This window comes from Panthera uncia, chromosome D2 (assembly GCF_023721935.1).
Source record: "Panthera uncia isolate 11264 chromosome D2, Puncia_PCG_1.0, whole genome shotgun sequence".
In the NCBI taxonomy this organism is placed as follows: domain Eukaryota; kingdom Metazoa; phylum Chordata; class Mammalia; order Carnivora; family Felidae; genus Panthera; species Panthera uncia.
Window position 1 is genome coordinate 39255383 of NC_064818.1, and position 6769 is coordinate 39262151.

Genomic DNA, 6769 nt, shown 5'->3' on the forward strand with positions numbered 1-6769 from the left:
AACAAACTTTAGAAAACCCAGCTGAGAGGACAGTTCGGAGCTGGCAATCTGTGAGTGCAAAGCATTTAACAGAATCCAAAATGCACCCTGAATCATCAGCCACTACGTGGTGCTGTGTTCCCTGGGGGTAGAATATATGGGTGCCAGAGCTAAGGCACTATTGGCAGGGTTTACCATCACTCCTGTAGACTTGCTTAGGGGATTAATGCTTTCCATCCTCCGACTCTGAACTCTGCATTCTAAGTCTTGGGTCCTAGAAGAGAAATGCTTCCATCAGGGACACGGCAAAACCCCATAAACTAAGGTACAGCTGCTATCGCTTCAGGCTTCTTTTGCCAAGAGACCAGCAGGAAAGGGAAGAAGTTTTCATCCTGGCAGATGTAATTTACCCTGATCATCGGGAGCAGACAGCCTTTCTAGCACACACCGGGGATGGGAAAAATACATTAGGCAATTAGTTGGTCCACTGAAGACATCTCTTGGTACTTGTTGCCCGACTTTGATCGTAAAGAGACAAATGCAGCGGTCTGATAAGATTATAGCACCCAGGAGATCAGTCCTCTAGAGAATGAAGGTCTGAGTTACTGGATCAGGTGAGCCACCTAGCCACCAGGGTGAGGTGAATCCAGATGGGCAACAGAGGAAATATGCATATGAGTTGTATCCCCAAGATCAACTGCAGTGATGAAGGCTTGTAGTTCCTTGCACTAAACTTCTTTTACGTTTCCCCAGACGACCCGTTCTCAGATAAAGTGAACATATTATGTAATACAAGTGGAATCAAGGGGCACAAACAATGGGCTGTTGTCAATGTCATGGTGTACCACCAGGTCTCTCCCACGGGACCAAGACACTCATTCTTCCAGCTCCCCAAAGTGTTGGCTGCTGGTGGCTCATAGCTTAATCCCTTCCAAAAATTACCCATGGCCAAAGAGAGCTGCCTCAATCAAGGTTAATCCTTCCCCACAGACAGCCCATATCCATTGCCTCAATTAAAGGCAACTATTGGGGCGCCTGGGTGGCTCAGTCGGTTAAGCGTCCGACTTCAGCTCAGGTCACGATCTCGCGGTCCGTGAGTTCGAGCCCTGCGTCAGGCTCTGGGCTGATGGCTCGGAGCCTGGAGCCTGCTTCCGATTCTGTGTCTCCCTCTGTCTCTGCCCCTCCCCCGTTCATGCTCTGTCTCTCTCTGTCTCAAAAATAAATAAAAAACATTAAAAAAAATAAAGGCAACTATGAAGTTTGGATGGACTCCAAAGCTCTCCATGGAATCAGCTGAAGATTTGCTTCAGACTGCATCACAACCCAACTTTTCTTTTCCCTCTGCCCATTCACCCTTCCTTCAGTCCCTCACAGGTATGTTTCCCATGAGCACCACTCAATAAAACTTACTACGCACAATCTCCACCTCGAAATCTGTTCAGGGAAGCTAACTTCAGAAACATGTTGCCAGATTCCATTGAGAAACTCTCTAAACCTGGTGCCTGCATATAAACATCTATAAATCTTTCCATAAGTTCTTGTTCTTATGCTGATGTTTAGAATATCATCAGTCATTTACATATGCCAAGCACTTCTTGATATATCATTAAAAGAGATCATTCACACACCATGAATATAATGTTTTGGGTTCATACTTGTGTGTAAAAGTTAATAAATGACAAAGTAAACTTCTTGCAAAAAATTTATTTGCTCATGTCAACCACAAGGTGTATATTAGAAACTATGACTGTTTCAAATACTAGTAAACAATATTAAACAACCCCAAGATATTTCATGTACCTCTGTAAAAATTCAAAGATAACTGGGCACAATATAGTCCATCATGAATTACTTTGTGCTCTAAGACTCCACCTTTCTGTAGTTGATGGATTTATTCTTTCTTTCTAGGATGTTTCAACGAACTCACCTGATCAAATCATGATGGTTATGAGTATCTTACAGTTTTATGTCCTTTATACTTTAAAGGTCAATGCTCATCTTTCTACATTCCTTAATGGAATGACTTATATTTTATCCAACACAAAACATAATCATCCCAGACATTTGACTTTCTCTCATTTTCCATATCCCATCAATCATCGATTATCTCAATCTGCCTATTTAATGTGTCTCAAATCTTTTTATCTTTCTCCATTTCTATTGCCATAACATGAATTCAGATCTTTATTCTTTGAGCACTTTTCTACTAACATCAGTCTTCTCTGTGAGCTTTACAAATAGCCAGTGACAGCATCCCTGAACATCCTCCTTACATCTGCTACTCACACCCGTTATTTTACTTTTTTGATTCTGCAGTGGTATCAGAATAGTATTTCTAAATTACAAATCTCAATGGTTAACTCTCCTACTTAAGTCTCTATTGTATTGGGGCGCCTGGGTGGCTCAGTCAGTTCAGCGTCTGACTTTGGCTCAAGTCATGATTTCACAGCCTATGGGTTGGAGCCTCTCGTCAGGCTCTGTGCTGACAGCTCAGAGCCCGGAGCCTGCTTCGGATTCTGTGTCTCTCTCTCTCTCCGCCCCTCCCCTACTTGCACTGTGTCTGTCTTTCTCTCTCAAAATAAGTAAACATTAAAACATATTTTTTTAAGTCTTTATTTTATTTATGTTGGCATAAATTTTTTATCATGGAATAAATGATCTGGCCTCTCTCTACCTCATAACCTCTTCTTCTATCTGTCTTCTATGTACTCTTACTGTGTAAGTTAACCTTAATACTTAGAACTTTTCTAAGTGGTCTGTGTTCCTTTGTACTCCCACATATTTCTCTTCCTGTTTATCACATCCTATACTCCTGGAAATTTTTTATGCACCCATTTTGACTCAATCCAAGTATCATTTCCTAAGTGTACTCTTCCCTAAGTCACATTTTCTCTGTAAACCTGCAATAGTTGGTTTTCTCTGTTGCCATGTTGCCCTATACTCTGTACTAATTGCAATGATTTCCAACCATATATTTATTTATCTTCCTCTTTATTGAACTCAAACACAGGGGTCTTATCTTGAATAATTTGTATCTCAGAGTCCAGCATAGTTTCAGCATATTGGTGATACCCGAAAGCTATGACTTGAATTGAAATGAAGTCAACAGGATTATTATTATTAACAATAGCCCAATAGCCATAGGGGCAATTTCTCTTTTCTAAACTTCATAATTAAAAAATGAGTTTCGTCCTTAGCATGCCCCTTTTGAGGCCCCTTGAAGCAGACAAGGAGACAGTCATAGATGAGAGTCCCAAGTTTTGCTCCCTAGGCTGACATTTTTATTATTTATTGTTTTTATTCAACAGGTTGGTCCTGTTTGAACTCTCTGAAGCAGAGGTGGAGCTCTGAACACTGTAGAAATCAATAGTCATCCAGACTCTACAATGTTAGAGAAGAGGTTAACTCTACTGCTAAGCAATTGTTGTTTATTCGTGTGTCTGTTTGTTGTCTCCCATGAAACCTCAATATCTACTCTCATTATTCCTTCAGTCTCTTGGGAGAAGGTTCATTATGGAGATCCATGTTTCAATTAGGAAAATATTTGGAGTTTTTTTCCCTATACACTAACCTCAAGTTAATGGCCTAAATATTGTTAAATTGGTTGAATACAATAATTCACATAAAAGATAAAGTTAATATAATATTTCAGAGAAATACATAATGTATGATTGGAATAAAGCTTCATCTTTGAATTTTGAAGTACACTAATACAAGGGTTTTTCAAATTATGTGTTCTTTTTTATACTGCAATGAAAACTAGTTCCTCTTTTATATTCATCACTTTTCACATAAGCACAAGTGGATCATATAGATGCAAAGCAAAGATTAGAACTATTTAGAAATAAAAAGAACCAGAATGAATAAGGATGTTTCACAGCAACCAGAGTCTTTAAAGAATCTTCAGGGGCGCCTGGGTCGCTGAGTCGGTTGTCTGGCTTCGGCTCAGGTCATGATCTTGCCGTTTGTGGGTTTGGGCCCCGCGTCAAGCTCTGTGCTGACAGCTCAGAGCATGGAGCCTGCTTCCGATTCTGTGTCTCCCTCTCTCTCTGCCCCTTCCCTGCTCATGCTCTGTCTCTCTCTGTCTCAAAAGTAAATAAAACATTTTAAAAAATGGCTAGTGCAAATCGAAATGTGCTATAGTGCAAAATAAAAAAAAAGGAATCTTCAAATTACACAACAATGGAAGCACACACACACACACACACACACACACACAAGAAGAAATTAGCTTTCCACCTTTTAAGTGGGAAGAATTGGTTTGACAGGAAATTAAGATACAGTATTCTTCCATTTTAATGTGTTTATCAAATATTCCCTACATCTTTTATGCATAAAACTTTTCTCTTCTGAAAGATTAAAAGATCATAGAAGTTGACCATGGAATGGTGGTTACCAGAGTCTGGGGGTAGGGAGTGGGAGAAATGGGGAGATGTTGGTCAAGGGATGCAACGTTTTAATTATGCAAGATGAGTAAATTCTGGAGATCTAATTACAACAATGTAACTATAGTTAATGATATTGTACTTCATACTTGAAATTTGCTGACAGGGTACATTTTAAGTCTTAAGTGTTCTCACTATCCAAAAAAAAATAAAGAAAGAGAGAGGACTAAGGAGAAAGAAAGAAAGAAAGGAAGAAAGAAAGAAAAAAAGAAAGAAAGGAAAAAGAAAAAAAGAAAGTAAGTAAAAAAGAAAGAGAAAGAAAAGAAAAAAGAAAAGAAAAAGACAGAAAAAAGTAAGAAAGAGAGAGAGAGAAAGAAAGAAAGAAAGAAAGAAAGAAAGAAAGAAAGAAAATAGTAACTATGTGAGACAATGGTTATGTTAATTTGCTTGTTGTGGTTATTATTTCACAGGATATATGCATGTCAAATCATCCAGTTGTGCAGCTTAAATATATACAATTTTTAATTGTCAATTACATCTCAGTAAATCTGGGGAGAAAAAGAAAGGTAAACAAAGCAAAGTAAACCTGTTACTAATCTTGGAAAAGCAATTCAAGTCATGTGACCAAAAGTAGGCATGCCTCTAGATTTTATCTTTTGCTGTATTTTCTTCCCCAATCACTCTTCTCCTTTGCTGAGAAACTTTGTAGATTTGCCAATACTATCCATGTTAATCTTCCTCAGACCCAACCTCCATCTGAGCATTAGCATCAAACACTAACTCTCTGCCTGACATCTGCTCTTTTAATCCCAGCATCAATGTTCAATATAATCTATTTTAAAGAAAATGGTAATAATCAGGCTCAACAAATCTGAGCTAGTGTTAAATAACTTTGAAATTAATTTAATTTTCATATTCAAAATGCCTGGAAGTGACAGACTTTCTTTCACCAAACTTGCATCAGACTCTTCTGAGCCCTCTTCTCAACTGGACATAAACCTTGGCTTATAAGAACTGCAAACTCTCAGCACAAATGATTTCATTGACCCCCAAACACTAAAGACTTGAACAAACACTAGCATGATTTCCAGCAGCTCAAGGCTGTGTGTCCCCGGAATGACCCAGATCCTGCCTGGGAAAACTCAAGGCTGCCAAAAGAACATACTGTTTGTTCCAACCCAAACTGCAAAGTATACCCTGAGCAAAACCCGCCTTACAGTTCTCAAAAATCAGCCTCCTCCCAGCCTTGTAATTTTCCACTCCCTTGACTGCCCCAAAACCCACTCTTCGGTCCTCTCTGATTGCTCATTTTCCCCTTAAAACTCCCAGTCATCTCACCCTGGATTGAAGTTGAGCTCAATTTATACTGAAGTTTCTCTCCCCTACTGCAGTAGCCTGAATAAAATCTGTCTTGTTGTCTTTAACAAATGTGTGGTTCAGTTTCTCCTTGACAGGGTAGTTGCCCCGGAGCTAACTGACAAGGCAGTAGGTCAGGGATCCACTTTCCTTCTGTTTTGTGCCTCCACTATGCATGGCTTCCAGTCCCCAAACACTTCAAAGTACAAGATGCCTGCTATAATTACAGCTATCATGGGTGCATCCAGACCAACTGGAAGGAGGAGAGCAAGGAAGAAAAAGCAAGCCCATTAAAGACAATTCTTGGCAGCTGCTTGTACTACCTCTGCTGATATAGTCACACTTAGTTACCAAGAGGATGGAGATGTGTAGACTGTTCTAGACAAACTTGGGGTGTGCAAAAGCTAGGGATAGATTGCTATTGAAAAAAAGAAGAGAACCAATAATGGGACACAGCTAGCATGTTCCACCACCCACTTCCAAAACCACTTCTCTGTAAACATTTCTGTTAATGATACCTTTTAGTGGTCAGAGTCAAAAATTGGTACCTCCTTCCTCTTTAGCCTAGAGATAAAACTGAAGCCACGTTTTCACTCTAATGCAATAAGGTATTTAATTACATGATCTCTAAGATCCCTTTCAGATATCCCTTGGAATATGGTATCATTTGTCAAGAACTATCAAATCCTTTCAATGGTGTATCTTCTATTGAACATAGGATTGAAAATGAAGTCCTGCAGACCAGTAAGGATCTCCCAATATTTATTTACTGAAATTCAGTTGAACGAGTCCTAAACCAGAATTATTAAGGCTATGATTATTGCCTGCCAATCAGGGAGGTAGGGGATGAAATTGACGTAATAACACCAAACCTTAGAAAAATGCCGGAGTGTGAGTGTGGGTTTAGTATGTGGAGATGAGTTCACTCAGAGCAGACAGTTCAGCACCTGGAAATAGATTTTCTAAAACTGGACCATTCTCTTAATGTTGAAACAGATGTTACTGTCAGAAAGTGTTACTTCTCGTTTTTCACTCCTATGTGGAAGTTG